This window comes from Anser anser, assembly GCF_964211835.1.
Source record: "Anser anser genome assembly, chromosome: 10".
NCBI lineage: Eukaryota > Metazoa > Chordata > Aves > Anseriformes > Anatidae > Anser > Anser anser.
Genome location: NC_139730.1, coordinates 9,497,543 through 9,522,707, shown reverse-complemented (window position 1 = coordinate 9,522,707; position 25,165 = coordinate 9,497,543). Strand labels below are relative to the sequence as shown.

At 38.9% G+C, this 25,165-nt stretch overlaps 1 protein-coding gene across 1 annotated transcript in view; it reads left to right on the top strand.

Moving 5' to 3' along the window:
- Positions 1–25,165, top strand: part of TMC3 (transmembrane channel like 3) — a 283,226-nt gene that overhangs the window by 171,468 nt on the left and 86,593 nt on the right. Inside the window, exons 5-6 of the mRNA XM_083849933.1 lie at positions 5,976–6,096; positions 22,212–22,383. The gene's annotated coding sequence lies outside the window, so the exon portion shown is untranslated. The remainder of the gene's footprint in view (positions 1–5,975; positions 6,097–22,211; positions 22,384–25,165) is intronic.

Below are 25,165 nucleotides of genomic sequence, written 5' to 3'. Positions count from 1 at the left end.
GCTGACTCTTGCCATACTCTCCTGTACCAACAGCCCACCAAGGACTAGCAGATTGCTGATCTATACCATGACATGTGAGGGGTTCTCCACCCTTAGGGGATTCTCCCAGCAGACTAGGAGCTCATCTGAAGACTGTTTTGCACTACTGGAACAGTTTGAAGGAGCTGCCTCCCATCAACAAGGGGAGCCTTTTGTGTTTAACAGATATTCGCGCTCCTGTCTCAGAACTGCGTAAATTCACATCTGAGTCTTATCCTGACCAAGTATGTTTGAGTGGGGTCCTTTCACTTATGCCATTTGTGGGTCCACCCAATTTAGTCTGCCAGTCTGTCTGCCAATGTTGAGGTTTAGAGGCTCAGGGTTTAGAGGATTTTGGGGGGAGCTTTTATGTTAGCTGCCCGAGTTCAGCCTTAGCTGTCTGAAAGCGGGCAACTGCTCCAGCTGGTGCCTGGATGGGCTGGTGTCTGGCAGGGAGTGGCTCTATTTGGGTATGGGGACAAATGTCAGACTTTCTCAGTAACAGGAGAATTTTGCTCTCTGATGTGGTCCTTTAGTGCTTTCTTACTGAACATGCATTTAATTTTCCTTTGAACTGTCTGGTACATTTAGTAGCTGGAAACAGCTTTCTTTCGTTCCACCAAGTCCAATCAAAGATGGCATCCGTCTTGTATTCCAAGTGTTATTACCTTTACGGGAAGTTCACATACCTTTTGAAACAGTGCATTAGGCTCATGGCTCTATTTCTACGTGTTCATATGATTGGCTCAATCAAAAGAAAAAAAATCTCATTATGTTTGTGAGGACATTTGCTTTCCTAAATCATTTGAAGCTAACTTTATCAGGCCATTTCCCCAGAAGGTTTGTGATCTCATCTTTTATTAAACTCTGACCTTACCTTGTCAACAAAGGTCAGATGTATTAGTTTATAGCTCCCTAGCTTCATTTTGCCCGAGTGGCACCCACTTTGCTATTTCTCTCTCATTCAGAAAGCTACTTTTCTTCCAGCTGTGCTGCAACTCCTTAAAGGTAGGCTGAAAATGATTCATCCCTGGAGTTCAGCTTTTCTCACTGTTAGTATGTGGGTGTGGTTTGCTCTGGGCTGTTTGTCGTTGCCTTAGTTTTCCCCTTTCCCCTTTTCTAAGCATGTAGCCTGACCACCCACTGCCAGCCTCCAGCCATGCCAGTTAAAAGGGTTTGTCTGCAACTTTATGTTACATAGAAAATCATAGATGTGCCTTAGCCACTCAGAAAGCTACAGAAACCTTCCTGAAATCAGTGCTGAATCCAAGTCTGGGTGACGGGGGTCTCTGGATGCTAATTTCACCAGCTCGGTGTGATTCAAAGACCCTGTCTCTCATCCCTTCAGTGCCAAGGGGTGGCTGTCTGTCCTCAGCTCCCAGTCCTTTCTGTTGGATGGGACATTTCTCATTTCCATCCATAAACTGTTCTGCTGAGCTGCTGAACATTGTACAAGAGTTACAGGAGTGCCTCAGAGGTGGGAGCTTCGGTAGTTTATGTGTTGAGGTTTGCTTGTGAGTCATGGAAAACTGGGAGAGTTGGACTTGACTCTATGTTTTTCATTACAATTTTACTTTTATCCAAAGGGTTAGGGGTTTTTTTGTGTGTATTTTTTTTAACTTGCTTAATCAAAGCAAATTTTTCGTCATCTTTGAAATGAGCGTGAACAAGTGTGATGTGTCTGTCTTCAGCTGGGCTTTAGCTCTAGGAAAGAGAATCTTCTCCATGCTTCACTGCCACTCTCATGCCAAGCGAGTCCATGTCTAACCAGGAATGTAAATGTCTGGTTGTTGCCTCAGCCTAATTTCTGACAAGTTTAGAAAGTAATTTTATTCTTGTTGAGAATTAAGAATGGATCATATCTTAAGCTAAAACAACATCTGCGAAAATATAAATCAGAGTTTCCACAGCATCTCTGTTTCTTCTCCTGGAAGATATAGTCCAATTTTGGGAATTGGTTGGCTGTACATCCCTGTTGATATTGGGGCATAATATTAATTTATCATGTCTGTGAATTCTGTGTGTGTTGTCGGTAATATACTCATGCAGCTGTTCATTGAGCCTCATCTGATCCCCGAGCCATCCTGGAAATGTGTGTTAGTGTGTCACTGTTGAATGAAATTTTCCATTTTTACAGTCTGTGCCTCCACCTATTTATCACTTGTATTGTCTCAGATTAACTCTAGTACTTACCGGCACCTTTTCTGCCTTTCTATCTTTTTACCTGTTAGTTATGTCCTGTTCTGGCTACCTTTCTCGCTTTGCCTGCTGCTGTATTTGTTGATGAATGGCTCATTTCACCCCAGGCCACATAATCAGTACTCCTCTTCTTCCCTTGTTGAAGATTTGAAAAATGTCCTTGCAGAAATCTGTACAGATAGGACATTTTGTGCATTCAGACCGAAGTAGAGACACAAATCCCATTAACTTTAAGGTACACATTTAATATGTTGTGCAGCTCTTTGAAAATTTATGCTCTTGCCTTTGTTTCTTGTTTAGGTCACAAATAATCCCTGATTGTATTATGGCTACCACTGCATCAGGTGTTTTTTTTTTTTTTTAATTATTGTTTTTGTTTTATCTCACCACCACGACCCCTTTTTTTAAACAGTTCCTATGCTCTTTCTTGCAGGTAAACTATTTAGTGGTTTTAGTATTTAATTCAGTGGTGAAATCGTCACTGCCTCCAGCATACGCAGGATCAATCCTTACAGTTTTCTGTCTGAAGTCGTATTTCCCCTCTTGGGCTGGAGAGATGTGTGTATTGTACACCGCAGTGGGTGGGGTATGGGCATGCATGCAGTTTCTGGAAACATTGCCAAGGCAATTGTCACATGCTGTTACTAAATATTGCATTTCTTTGGGCTCAGAAAAGCAAAATAGCCCTCTTCCCCAGTCTCACAACATGAGTTAGACATAGAAATAGTATCAATGCCTCCTTTTTAAGGCATGGTGTAGAAATACAATGGGAACAGAAGTCCAAATCTGTGGGGAAAAAAAATCCACAATGTATATTCTCTGCATTTTTCTTGTAGGTTTGCATTATCCTTTATCAAATCTGTGTGGCCACCTCCTTATCTTGCCTCTAGATTTTAGCATCTCAAATGGCTTCCCAATTTCTACTTATTTCACTGCCTAATTTTGTTATCAAGCAAACAATGCTCTGCTGTAGGTTGTTAAGTTATGCTTTAAGGTTGTATACAAGGAGAATCACTTTTTGCTCTGAGTATTGCAATAAACTAATGCTTTTGTTCCTTACTGAAAAGCTCAGTGAAAAATTCTGTTCTAAGTTATGGTGGGTGGTGATCAGCGTGTTGGATGAAATTACTGCTATTTCATGCTGCTGCTGAGTGAGTAAAGGAGACCCAAGTTTTAAAACATGACTGTCAGGTTTGGGGTTTTGTGCTGGTTTTTGGTACCGCATTTGAGGTCACACAACCTAACTAACAAAGTACATTGTTTTGTCTTGAATATAACAATTGGTTCTGGGGAATAACATTCAAACCTTGCTTTCAGTTGTTTGGAGCTGCTGTTAACTGATAACTGACTGCTAAAGGGAGGAGGAATGGTCCACTGAATTTACCCAACTTTTTTCTACCTGTTCCTTTGCTATAGTTATGTGCTTTAGTTTCTAGAGATGCAGTAAGCAAAGTAACCTCCTAAATGAGAGGACAAATCTTGTTTTCAAGATGAGTGCTGTTCTTCCATGACATCCTTTCCTTTTTTTCTTCCTTCCCAAACACCTTTGCCTGCTCATCTGACAAGCTGCACGAACCCATAGTGTCTTTCCTAGTGTGTATTTCCACAAGGCATGGAGATGACTTTTATTTTGGGATCATCACAACTCCTGCTGGATGAACGCTGGAGAAAGAGATGAATGATGTGGGAAGCTTGGGATAATTCAAGTCCTTGGGTGACGTAAGATAGATGAGATATAGTGAACACGGGGGAGGATAGCAGGATAGGCTGAGTGGCCCTGTGATCCCAAACTTGAGGTGGTTGCCAGCAGCTTGCATGTGCTGTATATTTATGGAAAGCTTAAAGAAAACAGCTGGCCAAAGAGTCCTACTCCTGCATGATCCTTCAACTTTGTGTGGCCCTACATCCCCCTGAACTCCTGAGAGAAGAGGTTTGAAGTACCTCCTGCAGTTTCTCAGCTTTGGCCTGAAGCAGAGGATAAAGGATTAGTGTTGTCACTCAAAACCATCTGGAAAAGCTTTTTGTGGCACTGCTATGCCATTTCAATGACCATGAAACAGTGGGAATATGAGAATTTTCCTGTGCTGCTATATTTCCATGCCCTGCTTTTGCTGTCCATTACTTACTGTTAGTTTAAAAAGCATTTGAGAGGCTGCTGAGGTTACTGTTTGCCCTTGCTGCTCTGAAGGCCATGAAGGTAAAAATGTTTGCCATTCTTTGTTTTGTCAGTTTTTTATCTCTTGGTGTTTCAATAAGATTATTGGCTTTACTCCTGAGATCAAAACAAGAAATAAAACTGTTCAATAAGAGCTGTAATGGGGATGCTACCTACTCCAAGAAAAGAAAAATAATATCCTACATTTTACAGTCTTCTTCACATGATTTTTAAGTGTAATCAGGAGCAGCCTGTCCCTCCAGTAGCACACTACAGGTTGTGACCAGGCTGCCATAATCTCTTATTTCCAGATTTTTTTCTTTCTTGCATCCACAAATGAGAATTTATGCCATTTGTATGGATGTAACGTGCTCAGATCACAAGCTCTCATCATTCTGAGATCTGTGTCTGAGCTGTAACACTAATTTTTGTCACACCAGTATCTCAAAGACTAAATTATGGGGTTGCTTGTAATTCTGCAGTGTATCAGACAATCTGATCCCAATTTGATTACTGACTGCAGTACAGACCACAGACATCAGGTCCTAGCCAATATGCCTACATTATTTATATATGGTATATTCTATTTTTATTTTTGTTGACTTCATTGCAGCTTTATAATTAAAATCTCTCCATGATATCCTGGAAAAAAAAGAAAAGTGCCCTGTCGTCATCGCCAGTTGGATGTTCTCATTTGTTAGAAAATGTTGCAATGATAGTTATTGCACGTTGCTTCTGCCTTTCATTATAGACTGTGGTGTTCTAGGGATCTTTAATACATAGATTATTTGACCCAACTGAGTGAAGTTCCTGTTCTACTTGTGAATTTTAATTTTAGGATTATTGGTTTGTTTACATTCAACAGTTCTTTCTGTCAAAACAATCAAGCTTTTAAGATTTTTCTGCTTTATTTGTGTGTTATGACCTAATTCTTATACATTTAAAAAAATAATAAGAAGAAAATACATGTAGATAATACAGCAGTCATACAGTATGGGTAGACCCCTGTACTGGAGTCTTATAAATTTAAATGCTCAAAAATAAACGTGTACAAAGGCTATTGCATGTAAAGTCAGTTATTCAATATTTAGAAAACATCAAGATTAAAATTCTGGCATGCAGACAGGCATTTACAAGGATTTTCAGAAGGGTCTAACAAGATAAAACGTTAAGCTTCTGTTTAAATTTTTGAAAACCTGGGCCTAAACCATTATACTTTTGAAAAACCGTACAGGTGCTGCTTGGATATCTGTATAATTTTGAAAATAAGTGGTATGTGTTTCACTGGAAGTCAGTGGGATTTGGCCACTGATGTTTTTGTATCAGTATTAAATACTGTATACGTATCAAAAGAGTCATTCTGAAGTACTAGACCACTTGTCAGAAGTGTGGATTTTGTTTAGATGTTTAGGGGATTTTCTCTAGAATGCACACCTGAAAAACTTAATTGGAGCAACTCAAAGAATATAAAACTTAAGTTCTTCACAGAAGTGAGGCATGTGAATGCAAAACTACCAGACATATAAAGTTCTTTAGAACAGAAAAGGCAGGTGCTCTTTGCTTTTGAATGATTAATCTAAATCCAAAACTATTTTTTTTTCAGGCTAAGCATGAATTTCCATCATTTTTCAGTCCTGAGCCAAGTCTTTACTCTTTGAAGATGTCATTAAAACCACCTCAAAGTCCCTCTGCCTCACACTGTTACTTTCAGGAATTGCTTAAAGGTAAACAGTAATATAAGTTGGTGTTATAAAGTGAATAATTAAGAAATGAGAAGAAAGATGAATTAATGTGCTATCCATGAAATTATCTTGCTGATAATTATACGGTTTGCAATTATACCTAGTTTAATCTGACAGTAACAGTGAGGAGCTGTGGCTTTTTAAACCATCCTTTGTTTGGGGGAAAAACTCTAATTTGTTTGACATGATTCATTTGTGTCTTTGTTTTCCTAAGTGTTTTTTTGTTGTTCTTGTTATACTTTGAGCCATTCACTTGCACAAATACATGCATTAAAATGGAAGAGAACATACATTTTAAAAGGAAGAACGGAGGACCAAGCTGAACATTTGCTGTTGGAACTAAAAATATTAATCTTTATGTTGCTGGATATTTCTTCCCATCTGTAAATTGGGGAAACAATCACTTTCAGAATGAACTCCCAATTTAAAACTTCAAATTACAGTATTTCTACTTATACACTTAATGGCTTCCCATAGAGGACTCTATTGTGCATAAATTGCAATAGTACTACCCAAAAGAGTTAAGCTAATATTGCTTGATAAGATAAGGTAGATGAACACAATCAGTCCACTTGGGAAATGGAATGGAAAACTGTTCTATTGTTTTAGGTATCTTTCAGGTGTTTTCTCTTGTCCTTTCAAGTGTGATCTTTCTGTATGTATGTGTAAAATATCTGTCTCTTCCTATATGCTATTTCATTTTGTTAAAGGCTGTTTTTCTACTAATCTCATTTTAAATCATCTTTGTTTTCCATTATTACAAAAAAAAAAAATCAGATCATTTTTAGATGGTTGCTGTTTGTAATCATATGGCAAAAACATTTAAAAGTTATTGATGAAAAATGGAACATCCCCCTGGGTTTTATTGCATTGTTCAAAAAGCCTTACTGCAGTTTTGGCCTCTGGTACAGTGGATATGTAGTGTAGCAAGAGAAGAAAACACTAATCACTGTTATCTTTGTTAAATCTTTCATAGAATCTTGTATGCATGATGCAGGAGTGAGTGATGAATACTGTGGATAACGCAACCATCATTGCACAATGAAGCTTTTTAGCTTGTATAATTTATACTTCTGTTGATCCAATTCACTGCAGATTTTTTTTTCACTCACCAAACTAATATTTGGGTTCAAATGTTCACTCTAATGTCAGGGTCTGATATTTTTACCTCTCCCTTTCTCTTAATTTTATTGATTTTCTAAGCCAAGCATTCCGTAAATTAGTTAGAGTAGAAGGCTTATTGTGGAATGTGATATAATTGGCAACTGATTGTTGATGTAGGAGATTTATGTTGGCCTTATAGTAATAGTTTCTTATAATTGAAAACATATGTGATTTCTAGTGTCTAGACTTGGGAACTTTCCCAGGAAGGGAGTTCCAGGTGGTTATCTAAGCAGAATAGGCCAAATGGCTACCACTTAAAGTCTGCAGACATGGGAAATATGCAAATGCTGCTGGCAAATATAATTATATCATAAATCTACGTTTTAAAATTGTAATATATCCATTTACATCTAATAGTTTGACCAGCTGATTTGTTTTATAGATTAATTTGCAATCTGGTTTTAAAACTTGAAATTTGCTTTCCCTTGATTGCTCCCTAAACTGAAATAATGCAAAATGCTGAGGTGAGAAGTTCTTGATATGCCTGGATGTCAAAAAGTTCTAACTCTACCATGTGCCTGATTTAGTTGGATTAATGTGTGTGTTTATCTTGAAGTAGCAAGTAGTTACACCGCAATATTTATGAAATTAATTGTGTGAAATTTTGTTTAGAATAGGTAAGTTACATGGCACTTTGAGTTTTCATTTGCTAATTGACTAATTTGTGGAAGGGTCTCAGGAAGGAAACATGTCTGGAAGCTGTACAGCCTAGTAAAACATGTGGTGATTTGATATTGTCCTGATCCCAGTTTGCTTCGAACATGCTCTGCACGTTAAAATATCCCTGGAGAAGGAAAGCACAGTTGGCTATCCCAGCATGAATACTCTGCAAATATTGTTCTGGGACCCGCACAGCCTGTGACTCACAATGAATATTTTCAGCTCTGGTTCTTACTGTACACTAGGAAATACAAAAGAAAATAAGTAATTTGCAGGGGCCTAACACAGTATGACTTGATCATTGTGTTGCTAACAGAGAAAAGAGAAGAGCTACGTTAGGAGAAATGAAAAGTCCTCTCAACTCAGGTTTCAGATGCCAGATGGCTGTTTCTTGTTGTTGTTTTGTTGTTGTTGCTGTTTTGTTGGTTTTTTTCCTTTCTTTTTTCTTTTTTCCTACCTGTTAAGATAGCAAAGAATGACATACGTTATCTGGCTCTGCAGCCAAGTGTGTGGTCCAAATTATTTTCACAGAATGCCTGACAAAGTCTGCTTGCTTGCCTGCCCGCCTCAATCATTTTTTCCAACTAATTAGAAAAGTCTGCCAAACATTGTTGGGCTAAGGCACTAATTATTCTCAAACAAATGTTTCAATTTTGCACAAGTTAGGAAGTGTCTCTGTTTTAAATGACTACATGCCAAGATGCCAGAGTAGTCAATCCACTTTCATTTATCAATATGTCTGGAAGTCCTGGGGGACCAGGGGATAAAACTTAAAAGCACCATTTTGAAGCAAATGGAGGTCTCTGGACTTCGGTGCTTTTTAAGGAAGTAATGCTGCAATACTTATTTTGTATACATGAGTTTTAATGAGAAGTAAAAGGTCTCTCTTCCTTCTAGAAATGCTGTTTCTTGTGATATTTGTAACTGTGTTGGTCCTTGGATTCTATTGTTTCTGGCATGGAATCAAAGGAAGTTTTGTTAGTCATGCAAGACTGGTCTATCTAATCCTGTCTCAGGTTTTATAGCCCACTCGTTACCACCCTATCTGAGCATTACAGAAGATGGTCTCTGATGCCAAGAGCACTGGAAAGCCTTTCTTTGTAAAAGTTCAGGTTGAATTTGGCAATCTGAAGAAACTTGTATGGTTTAAAGAAAGCTTGCAGCTAGTTTGCTGAGCAATGGCCCTGAGTCTGGATTCCGTACTTCCCTACTCAGAAGTAGCAGTCAGCTTCCAGAGCGGTCTCATCCCACCTCAGATCTGGAAATGTTTTGGAAATATTGATTTATCTGGTACAAGGTTCGTAGTCTAATGGTTTGGTGTGTCACTAATGAGATAAGTGCTTCTGATCAGCTGTATGTGTACTGATATGTAATACTTCTGCCATCTGTCTCATACTGTTTGCCCTCATCCACAAAGTTGCTCTGTACGAAGCAAATGGATTACCATACTTGAGTTTCTTTGGCTTCTGTTGGATCTGCCCATGTATAATCAACAAAAAGAGTTTCCAAGAACAGCCTTCCTCCATTTCTTGAAAGTGGGGGGATATGTTCTTTTCCAGAGAAAAATGTTTATTTTATGCTATGAGATGACAAGAAATTCAACAGTTTATTTCACAGGGATAATTGGAGTGGTTTACTCATGAGCCAACTCTAGTTTGTTTTGTAGATGTCTTAGCTCAAAGTTGCTGGATTATTATTTTTTTTATTGTATATTAAGGGGGTGTGGAAAATGAAATAATTAAACCATCAGAATGGCAGAAGAACTTGGAGCATTTCATTATTTGGTTAGGTTCCAGCAGCCACCTGTGCCAAGGAAGAAAATGTGCCTAAGTATTATGGTATTTGTATCTCCTTGAACAGTTATTCACGTTAGGGTAAATGGGCAGTCATAATTTGTATTTGAATAATGTTTTTTATGTGTTTTTCTTTTTAAAGCTTCCCCTTCCTTCTTTTAGGGGAAAATATTGAACCTGGTGCCTGATTACTTTGTATCATTAATTACTTTTGCCCTGATCTGCACAAACTGGCTTAATTGCCATCTGTCTGTGTAGTGTGTTGAGTGTGATGTTTCTCAAGAATTTTGAGAAATTATTTGTAAAGAGGAGGTAGACACTGAAAAATGTTGTCTCTGTACAGTGCTGGCAGCTCCTAGAACTGAATGCATTGCAGGGGTACATGCAGACAGATGATCTCAAGTGAAGATGTTGCAAATGAAACATTCCTGGTTCTCAAGTATGATGCAAAGCAACAAAAGACAAATGAGATGTGATTCCCAGGGTGTTCCTCAAAGTTCAATCCATTGTCATCTCTCACACAGCAAGGAAGGTTTTAAGAGAATGGTGTTACATGCTTAAAAAAACTTTATTTTTCTATTTTGTTCCTCTTTTCCTTCTTGTCCATTCTGTGCATTGTTATTTGCTAGATAATTATCCCTGCTGGTTTCAAGGTACTGACTGCCCTTTGTGAGGACATGAATCTTCCTTGTAACATCAATTACCTGGTTTACAACTGGTTATAAGCACTGAATGTATTAGACAGTTGGTAACTCTTGCTTGCATTTTTGACAGCTGGATATCTGCAGATTCAGCCCTCTTCTGAGGGGTAGGGCAACATGGGGGCAGATATGGATTTGTTCAAGGTGGCGGCTGCTCCCCAAGACCGGTAAGAACCTGGGGGCAGCAAAAATATCAGGTTACCTAGTTATGCAAAGGTTGTGATGAATTCAGGATCCTCAATACTTCTGTGCCATGAGGATCCCCCTGTAGCTATATAAACTTCTCAGGTCCTGCTTCATCCATTTGAAAGATGCTTTATACACAAAAACACTGCAAGCATTGTTAGTATAGCAGAGGATCCCATTCCCGTACATCAGTTTTTCTTCGATTTGTATTCTTCAAATACAATTTATGCATCCTCTGTTTGCTTTTTGGAAGTGATAAAGGCACAAAAGGAGCAGGCTAAATATTAATGCATAACCTGTTATGAGTCATCTTTGTAAGATAACAGAATGGAGTACCCTGAAATCAGCCCCAGTTACAAATGAAATATTAGGTGGAGTATATTATACTCCTTCAGAAACAAAATAAATTTTTTTTGGAACAGATTCCATTTTCATTGACACTTGGTAAATTTAGGGTAATTCCAAGCAGTAAGTAAGGTTGTTGGAGGCCAGAATTTAGACCCTGTACTTTAGCACAAGTGCTTCTCTCGTCATGAAAATGTCCATAAATGACTTAACTCTTTTTTTTTTGCATAAAAAATAAATTTGTGGATGTCCTTAGAACATGGTAAGTTCAGCTGTGTGTTTTTATGCTATATAATCCGTTGTACATTGAAGATCTTGAGTTTTATGGGAAACCACAGTTGTTGTCTCTAGTGAAAAGCTATACTTTGTCTGAGAACATTTCCTATTTTGTTTATCTGCTCATGTAAGTTCACAAAAGTGCAATGGAAATCCAGTGGGAGTAGCATTCCGTTGTAGCTATATGACTGTTGCATTATTTTAAATCAAGCAATTTAATGGTATAAAACCTGTTGCTTTTCTTTCTCGTAATGCATTGCTAAAATTAAACTTGATTCAGTAGAGAGCTGGTTGTACTTCATTTTTTAATTTGCTCTTTTTGGAAGTATACGTTTGGAACTGTTTTCTGATATCTTTTTTCACAAAAACAAACAAACAAAAAAACATTAAAATATGCACAATTGAAATAACTGGGAGGAAATTTCCAAGTTAGCAAATTTTTCTTCAAACGGAGGTAGCTGAACGCTCTCGCAGCAGCTTGGTAGTTTCCCCATTTGCACATATTATGTAACTAAGAACAAATTTCATCTGTGAACTGATTTAATATGGCTTGTCATTCATACCTGACCTTTTTGTTTCCTTAATGCAAACTAGAGGACATCCTGATTGAAAGCAAGAGGCTGGGCCCTTGGCTTGTTTTATTCTGAGGAGGAAATGTGTCAGCACTGTCCAAGAAACCAGTAAATTGCTCTTTCTGTGGTGTTTGGGCGAGCGATGAATTGCTCTCTCAGGGGTGTCACTAACTCTTAGGTTGTTTCTCAGCGCGTCAGTGAAGTCTGTGCATTGCATAAAGTAATTTCCACATGAGAGAAGAGCATGCTCTTACGAAGGTTAACTGTAAACTCACCCTAAGGGGCACGGAGTGCAATGAATGAGAGTTTGAAGTTGTCAGGTACATGATTGCACATAATACTATTCTAATCACACTCCTCATGATGGAAAAAAAAATGGCAGAAATGGAGGAGATTCACTGTTCCAGAGAGAAACACTGGCGCTGGACAAGTAGCAGGGATAAATCTTTCTGTTCTCTGATATATTGGTGTGGTTGCTGTTGTGCTTGGCAGAAAGCATTCAACCTAAAAGGTTGTAAAGTTTATAGCTGTTCACACTGTGTCGCCGTGTTATGGAACCCAGTAGGGCACAGCTACAGAAAGATTTCTTGAAAATCTTGTCAATATATTTTGTCATTTCATGATTGATTGAACTGCAAGCATAAGCTGTGTATTTTAAGACAACACTTTTTTTGTTATGAAATTACTGTATGGAAACTAAAATCTGCTGCTTGCTATAGGTGCATCATTCTAATCCAGCAATAGTCCTTCCTCCGTTTTTAGTAGGAACGTCTCCGTGTCCCAGCCTATAAGAATGATGCACGGGTTTTCAGCTCAGAATGGATTTGGTTGCAATATATAATTGAGCAGTGGAGTTGAGAGAGTTTTTAAATTATGGAGTTGATTTTAAAAGTTGACATTGGCATTAAATGTTCTATATTTGGAGCTCCTGCCTAAGAGGCTAAAATGGACATTTATAGATAGAAATAGTGATCTGAATTCCCCTCGTGGGTTTGGCAGATAGGTTTGAAAGTTGTTTCATTTTTGTGTGCAATTTTCTTTTGGCAAGAATGTGTGCAGAGGGGTGGAGGAGAGGTCAATTTGTCTATGTTTATAGGTGCTGACAAGCTGTCTGAGATTTATTTTTAATTCAGCTTGTTTAAAAATTGCATAGCAGTGTGTTTTTTAAAATACACTATTGCCAAAAATATTCGTGTTAAGTTGTATGTGTATACCATAGATTTTGTGACAGAAATTGGCTTCATCAATGCATAGTGCATTAGTTAGACAATAGCTGGTTAAATCCGAGCTTCCAAAAGTAAAAAAAAGAAATACATTTTTTTTGAAAGAAGTGGTGATGACTGAAAAGTTATGCATTCTGTGGTTTTGAGAACTAGCTTATACTTTTACTTATTAATCCAGTTAGTAAGGTAAATGCTTTTTGGATGTTTTTTCTCTGATGTGCATCAATTTCAGTGTGAAATTAATGTTTAATGGTAGTTTAGAATATATGTTTTCTAGGTATTTTTAAAAAAGCTGCTTTCAAGGTTGGCAACATTATCGTAAAAGCTCTGATTATTTCCAAATAAAATCAAATTTACCTGGTTTGAAACAAATTACAAAATAATTTGATTGAAATCTGAAGTAAAGAGCTAACCTGTAAATGTTGTGGTTAGTTCACGTGTTTTCAGCCCACATGGATTATAACCAGCACGGCTTTATTTGCCATACAGGTCCTTGGGGAGGGTGAGCGAAGGAGCAGCTCACCCGGACCCTGCTTAGGATCGGAGCCTCCTTCCCAGCAGACTGGCTGAGTGTGTTTTTGCCAACCCTGGGGGGGTACTGGAGCTTTCTGCTGCATGCAGTGGTAACTTTCAAGCATAATGTTGATGAAGTGAATTGCTGTGGTACTGTGTTACCAGCCAGATTTTCTCTCAACTGTACTGCATTGATACTGAAATGATATCAAATAATTGTCAGAGAGTGAGCTAAGACCTGTACAGCAATGCCTGCTGTTTTCACAAAGGCGCTCTCTTCCTTAGCATGGCAATTTCAAAAGGCTGTAGGCCAAGCATTGCAACCCAGAGAAGATGTATAATGAAATTCAGTTAGTTATTTTTGTCTAATTTAAAACAGCCCAGGATGTGAATCGGTTAACACTTCTGTAGATATAATTAGCCATAGCAGTCTGCACTTAGGTAGCTTTAGCCTCAAATCTTTGGTGCACCTTCTCTTTCTGAAGCAGTGACTCTTCATCCAGAATTTGATGCATCACTTGACCATGGACTGATCTAAAATGAAAACTTATATTAAGAACAGTGCCAGTAGTAGTAAATGGTTACGTTGCAGGAATCATAGCCAGTTAAAAATTGGAATTTCTGAAAGGGGGGCTGGAGTCTTAATCTCAAACAGCTCTGGAAAAATTGCAGCTCTGGTCTCCACAGGGAAGGAGAAGGGGGAAACATTAATTCAGAAAACATGTGCAGCACTCCACTGTATAAATCTGGAGTTCAAAAATAAACTTTTTTTAGCATGCTTGAAAGTTGTTGCTGACTACTGCCAACTAGAAGATTTAATAAAGAGTTTAACTTTGTGCAGCCCAAGCCAGCTCTGCAAACACATGCTTTCCCGCTGAGATCAGAATGAATATCTAGTGCAGTGTGCAAGAGCCAGACTGTACGAGCAGGCCTGTCTACATGCATCCCTCATCTGACTTCAGTTATTGTTATGGTGGGCACAGTTCCATGGCTGTAATCATTGCAAAGAGTGTGTGTCCAAAGCTCTGCTCCAAACTCTATCATGCTGCTTACATTTTTCAATTATTTTAGTAAGGTCGTTTCATCCGCAAGATTAGGCTGTTTGGTAAATGGACACATTTACCTTCGCAGCTATAAATCTCTTTATAGAAGATATCTTGTGCTCTCCTTACATATCTTCCAGCGTAGGATTTTATACTTCTTGGAGCTTAGCCCTGGCCATTTTAGAAAAGTCTTGTAATATAAAGAAAGCGAATTAATAGATGGTGTAAAAAGTCACATTTTTTGTTAGTTCTTTTTAAGGTGCATTTTCAAATCTAAATTTAATCTTAAACATACCTCAGTCAGTATCTTGATGGGGTAGATATGGGAATGGAGTTGAAAACATATTTTTGTTTTCAGCCAAGAATTCGGCTTTTGTCTAGGAATGTGTGCTGGTGAGAGTGTTTGGGAGAGCAGCTCATCAGGCTGTGCGTTGGAGTTTGTGTTTTCAGCCTAGACCTTCAGTCTTCTCTGAGAAGGGCCTCAGAGTACTGAGAAATGAGTTTACTGTGCTTGTTCTGGAAGGGATGAGAATTCTGTAACGTTAAGCAGCACTGATTCAGAGGAAACTTGTCAAGCCATGTCCAAAATCTGTTTAGCCGGATATGTTGTGACTGGGGAAAGTCAATAAATAAAGGAAGGAACCTTTTATACCCATGGCCACATGATCAATCACTTCAGAAGATACCATCTTTGGTTCTATTCCTTCACATAAACACCCCTTTCCAGAGTGGCTTGTAGGAGGAATATGTTTTGTTTATCAGAAGGTAAACAGACTAAAACATTGCCAACCTGTCAAGAAAAGTTGAGGGAAAAGAATGTACCTTCCTGATATTTGGGTGTAATGGGACCAGGGGACTTAGGGAATAGCAAGGAGAAAGAGAGTTCTTTTGACTCCTCTGAAAAGCAGATTGAAAAAGAATACTTCAAAATGAGAAGCTATTGGTGATGGGATAGGACATGGGATAGGACTACAGTTGTGCACCAAATCCAAGTTCTGCAGTGATAAGCTCCCTGACTCCTGCTTTGACTAGCTTAGGCTTCTTTTCTTTCTTTTCCTGTCATTCCCTGATTACCAAGTAAATATAAACACTTTGTATTTTCCTGTGAAGATACAAGAACTAATACTCTAGATCCATAGATAAAATTTTGCAAGCTAATGCGTTCTAGGATATTGTGTGTCTATAGAGAAACAGGTGAAATTAAGCTCCCCTTGCTTAGAAACTGAGTCTTTTGCTTCTTGGAGGCTTGTTCTGAAGCCTTACATGAACATTGCTGTTTGTGGTTTCACTCCCTTTGTTTGGTTTATTTTGGTTTACAGTCATGATGAAAAAATGAAATGAAAATAAAAATGAAACAAGCACTAACCAGAGCCAATTGGTCTCTGCATATTTGTGTGAGAGAGAGTATTGAGGTTTGGTTTTATTGTGTCAGTCTCAGGCTGGTTCAAGGAAACAGTTGGCAGTAAGTGTTCTGCTAACAACTAAGCAGTTGCATTAAAGTAACACTAGAAGACTGAGAAACCAAGAAAAGAAATGAAATTCAAATGTAAGAACTGTGCAGTGTTCAGGGGAAAAAAAAAAAAGAGTGAGTTTACAGATGCTGGTGGCTTTGCTGCTTGTTCTTGGAGCTCCAACTGTGTGTTGCTGGGGAAAAAAAAAAAAAAACTTGCCATGAGGAAGTGTTTTGGATGTGAACTAGAGTGTTTTGAAATGCCCATCTTGTAAAAGTTTATAAGGACAGCAGGGAAACCTGATAGCTGAAGTTTCAATGAATAGCCCCATTTGGCAATTATTCCCAACAGAAACCAATGCCCCAGGAATTTTGCTTGGCACAGCCTACTACAATTTTTGTATGGCCTGACTTTAGCTGTGTAAAATCCACCTAGGAAAAAGTGGTTTTAAGATTTTAGCTATTGGCCATAGGGTTGAGGGTACTGGGGTGTAGGGAGTCTGGCTTAGATTTTTAGCTGCTCTTCTGTTTTCATCTAACCCCAGACTGTTTTGTCCTAGAAATGCGAATTCCCAGAGTCATCTCACTTAACTGAGCTGTTAAATTTAGGATTGTAAATGTCCTAGATTCTCAATATAGTCAATGAGATATGAGTATCTCCAAAGGGTAATTCGACCCCTCCAATAGCTGAATCTGCCCCTGAGGGTAACTCTTCTTTGCCTTTATGGTTGCGAGAAGTCCTTAAGACTTCGCAATTTATGTGCCTAATTTATGTAGCTATGAGTGTGAGGATTGCACCTGAGCATGTCTTACCTAGCTTTTCTTCTTTAGGCAAAATGCCTTGTGGTATTTTGATACACAAAAATTTGTCTTAAAATGCCTGAAAAGAGATTGCTTCTGACGCTGAAATTCTGGCTTCAGCTGCTAAGCTAAGGCAGAGTGGGGCAGGATAAAGGAAGGCGGCAATAAATATTTTCCAGCAAATATTATCCAGCACATAAACATGGCAAGTGCACAAACCTTGGAGATGGGGAAAGATGCCATAAGTCCTCCAGTTCTGCGGAGAGATGGAGCAGGGAAGTCGCTGTCTGGCAGCTGAGGTCAAAAGAAATTGGGGAGGCAGAGGAAGATGTGATGCTGTCAGAGCACAGGTAAAGGGATGATAGAAATGATGTCCTCAGTGCTGAGGACAGAACACACAGATCCTAGAGAGATACTGTGCCCACTGAGTAGGGAGAAAGGGGTCTGCTGTAAAAACCGTTAAGGGTTATGAATGATGTTCTCAGTGTTTTCCCCTGTTAGAATAAAATCAATGGTGCTGCCTCGTTTTGAATGCTTTGTGCGACTCCAACCGTCCCATCTCAAGAATGGTGTGATGGAAGTTGTAAAAGTGCAAGAGAAGGTGACGTGATCAGAGGGATGCGATGGCTTCTGTGCAAGGGAGGTTTCAGTAACCTAGTTTTTTTTTATACAGTTTCAAGAAAAGGTGACTAATCAGGGGAAACAAGATATATTGGAGCTACATAAAGTCAAAGTGATATAAAGAAAGTGAAAAGATAGTGATTATTTATTATTTCTCACTATACAAAACCCAAGTGAAATTATCAGGCAGCACATAATTAAATTACGGAAGCTATCGCTACAGGATGTTGCAGATGCCAAAATAGAAATGGTTTCTTAAAGTGATTAGATAAATTCATGGAAGAATAGTTCATAAAGAGCCATTAAAGACACTGATGTGGGGCCAGCCTCCAGCTCAGGAAGTTTCTAAACTGCAGGTTTGCTTAGAATTGGCAGGGCATGCCTTATGCTTGTCCTGTATTCGTACCCTTTCTGTAAGTATCCGTTTTGGCTGTTATCAGAGACAGGATACCAGGCTAAATGAATCTTTGGCGTAACCCTCTGTATGGCTTTCTTCTTGCTAAAACACACAATAAAGGTCTGCATTAAGTATCTGCGCTGCAGACCGGATGCAATTTAGCTCTGAGAATTCTAATTTCTGCATATGATATTATTCTTTCATTTACAGTGTTACTTAAGCACTTGCATAAAAAACAATCTAGAGGACTAAATCCAGTGGTACAATTATGTGTCAGTTCCCAGTGCGCTCTCCTGCATTATGTTCTACATATGCTACGTCGCTACTGGCCCATATTATGTGTATGTTAATCTGGTCTATGCAAATTATCTTTCTGCATTTCTCTGTAGCTGTTTAATAAGAATACTGACCTAGGTCAATTACCTTTAATTATCTAGGAGGTTTCTTTTTAGTGTTAGTATAACCTTGGAAAATTATTAACTAATATGTAGACCCTTGTGTATAGGTCTCACTGAAGGCTGTTTCTACTAGCAATTAAGAAGTGAAATGTAATGGAATTGCTACTATCTTCTTGGAATTATTAGTCACATCAGTCAAAATAGTTTTCACTCCGGCCCCCATTACTCTAACTTCTTTAGAATAGCAATGTTTGTAGTTTCCTGCTGAAGTAGTGCTGAGAGCCAGAACCAAGCAGCAAGCACAGTGGGATGCTGTATGTCTTCTGTAGCTTTTCTAGGGTTTGTCCTAAGAAGAATTTCATACCCATGTGACAGTTGCTAGCAGGACAAGAAGCTTTTGTTTAATATTCAGCATGCAAACTGATTTCTAGCTTAAATTTTGGGTGGCATTTCCTTTGAATGTAATTTGTTGGAGAGTATCTGCCTTTCCCTATGTATGTTTAGTATATGTGGGTTAGTAGTCCCACCGGTGCAAATTAAATGAGTTCTGTCAGTACCCATTTAAAGTTTTATTTGTAGTAGACCCAGTGAATCCTTGTGGAAAATTGCTCATACAAACTTGGAGTCATATAGGTGTATTTACTGGTGCATTTAATGGGTTGTTTACAAGCAACTTGGATGAAATATGCAAAATTTGACACTCCTGCTGAGGTAGAGGGGGATTCCAAAGTCTTAAAAATACAAGCAATAAAAGTCTGAATATTTTACTTTTGTCAAAGTAACAGTTAAGTGTTATGACTTCCTGGGCTCTTTAGCTTCCCATGATGCCAGCTGTGTGTTCCAGGAGTCTGGAAAGCATGCAAATCCTTGAGGAATCAATGTAATAATCTTTTGTTGGTGTGAGTGAACCTCATATTGACCTGAAACTCTCAGAACACCCAGCTTCCAGGTGTTTGGCCTCAAAACTATAGGATCTATAAGTGTAGTGCTGTTTGCACGATAGGGTGATCTTAGAGTTTAAGGCCATGGGAACCTAAGCCTTTGCAGCACCTTAGAGAGGTAGCCTGAGAGGAAATCCAGCGCTCTTTTTGTGTTTTCTTATTCCTGTCATTCTGTTAAAGTGGGGACAACCACTTTTATGGGCCCTCTATGCAGGAGCAGGACTGTGCTTTGTGTGGAAACAGGTTTTCTCTTTTTTAATTCTTAGTTTTATTTATTTTGATTATGGGTGTGTATTGTCCTCTCATCCTTCCCACCCCCACCTCTGGAAGGGTGGAAGGGTCCTTTCTAGAGATTTGTTATTCACATATAGCATTCGCTTTTGAAAATTTTGGAAAGCTACCAAGCCAAAGAAAACGCTTCTTGTACAGTCTTTTCTGAACATGCAGGGAAACCTTGCAGAGGCTTTAAAGCTGCAAAGTGTTGGAAAAAATCAGGGACATTTGTAGTATTTGTATAGTGCTACAAATGTGGTGAGATATGAAAAGCTGTGATGGGGGGAAAAAAATCTCTTCATTTGTCCTATTCTAGAGAGAGTGCTGTGACAAACATGAAGAGAGCAACTGCTGCCCAGAGAACGGAAGTGGGTTACAGCTCGGAGGCAATTTGCAGGGGAAGGAGAACATGAGGTTTGATCAAATGCCAAATTAATTTGTTGCAAGTTCGCTTGTGTAAATAGACATCATCTAAGACCTCCTAGTGTGTCATTAGAAGGGTAATATCAGACATGTCTTACAGATGGGAAAACTGACGAACGGAAAGATTAAGTGACTTTCCAATGGTGTAAAAACAGGTCACTGACAGAGCTGAGAGAAGAACTGAAGCTTCTGGAATCCCGTATTTTTCCTCTGTTGGACCATGTTGTCTCAATTACAGGGATGAGAACACTAAGAAAACCAAGCCTGGGGTGCTGTTTGCCTCCAACCTCATTGCATTGGTTGCATGCTATTCTTCTAAGAGAACTACTTCAAGGATTGCAGCAGAAGAATGTGCTTCTAAAAGCCATTTTGATGAAATCCCAAAACTAGCAACAGCAAGCAAACCTTTCTCACTTTCCAGCTTGATAATAAACCTCACCAGTTGACAGTTTATTTTCTATCCAACAATCAAGTCTTGACTGAAAGAGCACTTGATTCTTGAGTAGGCAATAACAAGCGTAGGCATGGAGTTGTTGCCACTTGTGCTTTCATTTCAACAGAAAAGTAGAAAACCAGATTTGCTGAAAATGAATTGAAATGTTTCCCTTAGCCCTCTTCTCCATGTATATCTATTTTCTGTTCAGTTTTCTTAAATGGCATTCACAGAAGCTGACAAAGATCCTCACTTAGATTTTTGTCTTTTTCTTTTGGCTTTTCACTTTAGGCTTATATAACAAGGTAAAAGACTTGTCTTTCTTTCCAGCTTTTATAATGAGGTAAAAGACTTGATTTTCAGTCCAGTTATGGAGGTGGTGAACAGAAGAAGTGAATATTAAATAGAAGTGTTAAATTGAAGCTGTATGGTTCACATAACCTGACTATATGCAGTGAACTCAAATGAGCTGGAGGTCAGTGAGCAAAGCATAAAAACCTGCCCTTGGAAAATTTGGTTAAATCAGGGGATGTATCACCTCGCTTGTGTGTTTATAGTATCTAGAGGAGGAGATAACACAGAAATTGAGGATTTGACTGATGTATCTGTTTTGAAGGCAAAACAGGACTGCTGTGGGGCACTTTGCCATTCCTATTCCTTGCAGCGTTATTCCATTCCCAGAGCTATGTTTCAAGAAAGACTAGGACATAGGTATGCTTGCTAGCTTGGAGCTCTGGGGGGTAGGAATTGTTAGTTTTATACAAAGACTGGAGCACTGAAGCATTGACCTTGATTTGGATCCTGAGGCGTTACCATATAGAAGTTTTCAGTGCGTAAAGGAATAGGATTATAGAATTACTGCAAAATGTTCCCATGCATAGCACCATACAAGCTACTATGAAGAAAATTAACTCTATCCCAGCCAAAACCAGTATAGAGTGTCATGTCCAGGGAGACATCTGGTATGTTCCCATTCATTGGAGTAAGATAAAGCCATTGGCAGCTACCTCACAAAACTTTCTTTCTTAAAACTACGTATCGTATTTCATAGGTTAGCTAAAGGAAACTTTTTTTCTCAATTAGTATAAATTACCATGGCTTCATTAATTCCTTAATAAGGTTCCTTTGCATCAGGTGTTGCTACCACCCCAGAATTTCTGTACTGTTTGAGTAGAGAGAGAGAACCTTTAAATCCCATCCTTCATTAGAGTAAAGCTCTTTTTTCCTTTGTTACCCTGCATAACAGCTGGTAATACAAGAAAGTGGTCTACCATCCCCCCCAAATTCTTTGAATTCTGCTTCTAAAGCTCCTCTTTGAATCATATTTTCTAACATCTCTTGGGGCTTTGTGAAAAAAAAAAAAAGAAAAAAAAATCATTCTCTTCAGCATTGCACAGACATTGACTGGGAAATCTCTTTATCAGTGGTTTAAATCAAAAGTAATTTTTTTTTCTCCAGAATCCATTTTAGTCTCCTGTACTGCTGTTTCTCAGTGTGAAAGAATCTATTTAACTGCCTGCTTTTTGGATGGCTTTTAATGTTGTTTTTAGATTTATACAAGGGGTATTTTGCCAATGAGTCTCTTCATCTTTACCACTAGAATGATTTTTAATGGACATCCAGTAGTTTCATACTAAGTAGTTTCTTTCAGCTTTATTCTCCCTAGGGAGGAATGCACTGAATGGCTGGAAATGTCAGCAGCTGCATTAGTCGAAGCAGTTTAGCTGCTGCCACCTCCTAGATAAATCTTGCCCTTTTTCGTTTCTGTGTTTCTGACTGTTTCCCTCAAAGTAAGAGAGCCAAAAAAACTTCCTGTCTGGCATAATACAGATTAGGAACTAAATTAGCTGCTATTATAGATGGGCATTTTTCTATTGATTTCAGGGTGAAATCCATTAAAACTGGCAGAAAAGTTGGCTGCATTTCCGTAGAGTCGATGAAATCAAATAGAAATAGGAAGCTGAGAAAAAGGAAGGAATGTGTGCGGCTGTGTGAAGTAGAGTCGAGCTCAGCCATTGGAAAGTGGAATGAGGACCTTGCCTGCCTGTCAGAGAAGGTAGGTACAGCATGGGCACTGCCACTCCTCTTGGCTATCGCTTGACACACAGATGAGATTTAACAAGGAAGCAAATTAGCCAGGATACTCATCCTGTCCTTCAGAGCATCTGAACATGGGCCTGGTTGGAGGCTGGAAATGAATTCAGTGAACCTTTGGTACCGTGCAGCCAGGCATTGCCTGTCTTGCCCTGTTCATAAGCTGGTGAAGTTGGCACTGCAGTTGCTGATGGCTTAGTCGTGTATTTTGTCTGAAAATGTGTAGAGCCAAGTCTTCTCCCAGGAGTAGAAGTTGCTGATAATAATAATTCTTTTACTTGTCTTCATCCATATACATGTTGCAATGATTAAAAATAGCAGCTAGATGGCTGGAGAAATTCTCCATATAATAAAACACATCTGCCAACATATTTTGCAAGTTGGCCTGTCAGGAAAAGTCCATAGTCTTAAATATGCTTGCTTTTTCTTCATGTTAAGTGATCAATAAATTCAGAGTTCTGGCTGTATAATTCATTATGTTACCTGGAGGCATCACAGGTTGTGCATCAGAGTATAGCTGTGGATCTGTCCGACATCTAAGGTCCTCAAAGAAAGGAGAGATTGTGCTTTAGACCAGTAGAATTACATTAAATGTATACATAGCTGCTTGATTACAACTGTGATCTTGTGTTAAATGTTCATGATACTTGATACTGGAGCCAGCATATCCCACAGCTGTGCAGTTGTTTGCAGTGCTAAAAATCAGGATTTTAGGAAAGTGATTGTATGTTTTGAGTCATCAGCATGGATTAGCCCAGAGAAATATTTTTTAGTGTAATGGGTTATCAAACTTTATGGTTGCTTTCAGAATGTGTGTTTTTACTGCTTCCTGGTAAAAAAAACTCTATTTTGAAACTATTTTTTTGAACTACTAAGGCACAGTGACCACCTAATTGACAGGGTGTTGTTAATGAGAACACTGGAAGGCTTTCTGAAAATCTATTGTAACTGTTTCTGAGTTAGTCAAGCAGCCAGCCTGACAAGTTTGTTCCAGTTAGGAGAATTTGGTGCTGGAGACAAATGTCTTTCATGAAATCCTGTTTACTTATAGAGATGTGCCAAGCACCTTTTCCCTGAGCATAGGAGGATCAAACAACAGGAGATTGTTTTCAGCTGGTACTCAGACCCAAAAGCTCTGTCTAGGATTTTCTCAGTGCTGCATCCCACATTTGCCCAGCCTGCATCTGGATATCCTTTATAAAAATCTGTTTGTATGTGGTGTTTCTGCTGTCCTCTTAGTCACACCCACACACCAGTCAGACAAATCTTCTTTTGCATAATTCAAATTCCTGCTTTGGCCTGTGACAAGCTGTATGGTAGGATCAAGGCTGTTTATATATTTTTTAATAAAGGAATTAGACTATGAATTGTTTTTTAAAGAAAGTGTATTGGTTTTTGGTTATAATAGCAGCTCCCATAGTCTATTCTATATGGATATTCCTTTTTTTAAGCAATGATAAAATAGATATTGTGTGGACAAGCCCTAAGTAAGCACCTCTCTTGCACAGGGAGGGTTCTAGAAGTAGGATACTCCCTGTGGCTGTGGTTTTCTGTGAGCATTAGGAGGATTGTCATGTGAATTGCTTGTTTAGCAATTTTTGAGTTCAACATCTGTATTCATCATTGTCTTTGAGTGAGTGGGTGTTTCTTAGCTTTGAGAAAATGCTCTGCTGTTCATCCCATCAGTGTGTGAAATATTAAATGCAAGCAGGGAGGCTCTGACTCCAGGTCAAGGTCCAGAAATACTTTGAGTCAGAGAAGTGTCTCTGACAGAAGTCTTACCCTCCTGTCACCTTGCTCCTGGGAGCAGTAGTTGATCACTGGCCAATACAGCAAGTGTCTGGGCTGCAAGGAAAGTGAGAGCTGAGGCTTGCTGACCTCTTCCTGTGGAAGGGAGGAGATGTTCGGGATGAGGGTTGTTCCTCCCGGGAGGAGATGGCTTTGCAGCAGTGTGGATGGAAATCCAGGTCATTTGCTGCCATTCCTGTTTTCCTTCAGTTACAGTTTCTACGTACTGTCTAGGTATGCCATTGTTTAGTACTGATATTGTTAAATAGTATTCCCCTGGTTTGTACTACCTGTGAACACTTTTCGTCAATCTGCTTCTTGGGGAATAGAGCTGCTCTGTGGATGGTCAGACTGAGAAAGATGTTTGCAACATAGAGCAAACACCTAAGGCTATGGTTACCTGCCAAGTCATTGTAGAGGACCAGGAATGTGTATATGCTTGCCTGAGTGTTCGTTTCAGAGGTGAATTTTATTGAACTTTCTCTTTTCAGCACTCAAGCTACAAAACAAATGAGCCAGAATTCTTAAAGGGGTGATGATAATACTAGTATATTGTCTAGAAACTAGCTACTTCAGGTTGTGCTTCATTATTTACAAATCCCAGCCATATTTTAATACAATTTGTACAAGCAGCATAGTGCACTTTTATCATGTTCCTTCCCCAGACCATCTTTCCTCCTTATCTAAGTGTCCCCAGATTCTTTCATCTCTCTCTGGGAAGCAATCAGATGGTTATGGAAATCCAGCAGGCAGGACGAGTCTTTCAGTGGTGCTCGTGACTCTGAAGACAGGATTCTATCCTGCATAGAGCAGCCCTTGGGCAAACTAAAAGACCACCCATTTGCAGGACCAGAATTCAAGTTTCACATTGCTTTTTCTCGGCACCCTTAAGCAGAAACAGACAAGGCACAGGGCTGAATTTGCTGCTTCCATACATACTTAAGGATAACTTACTT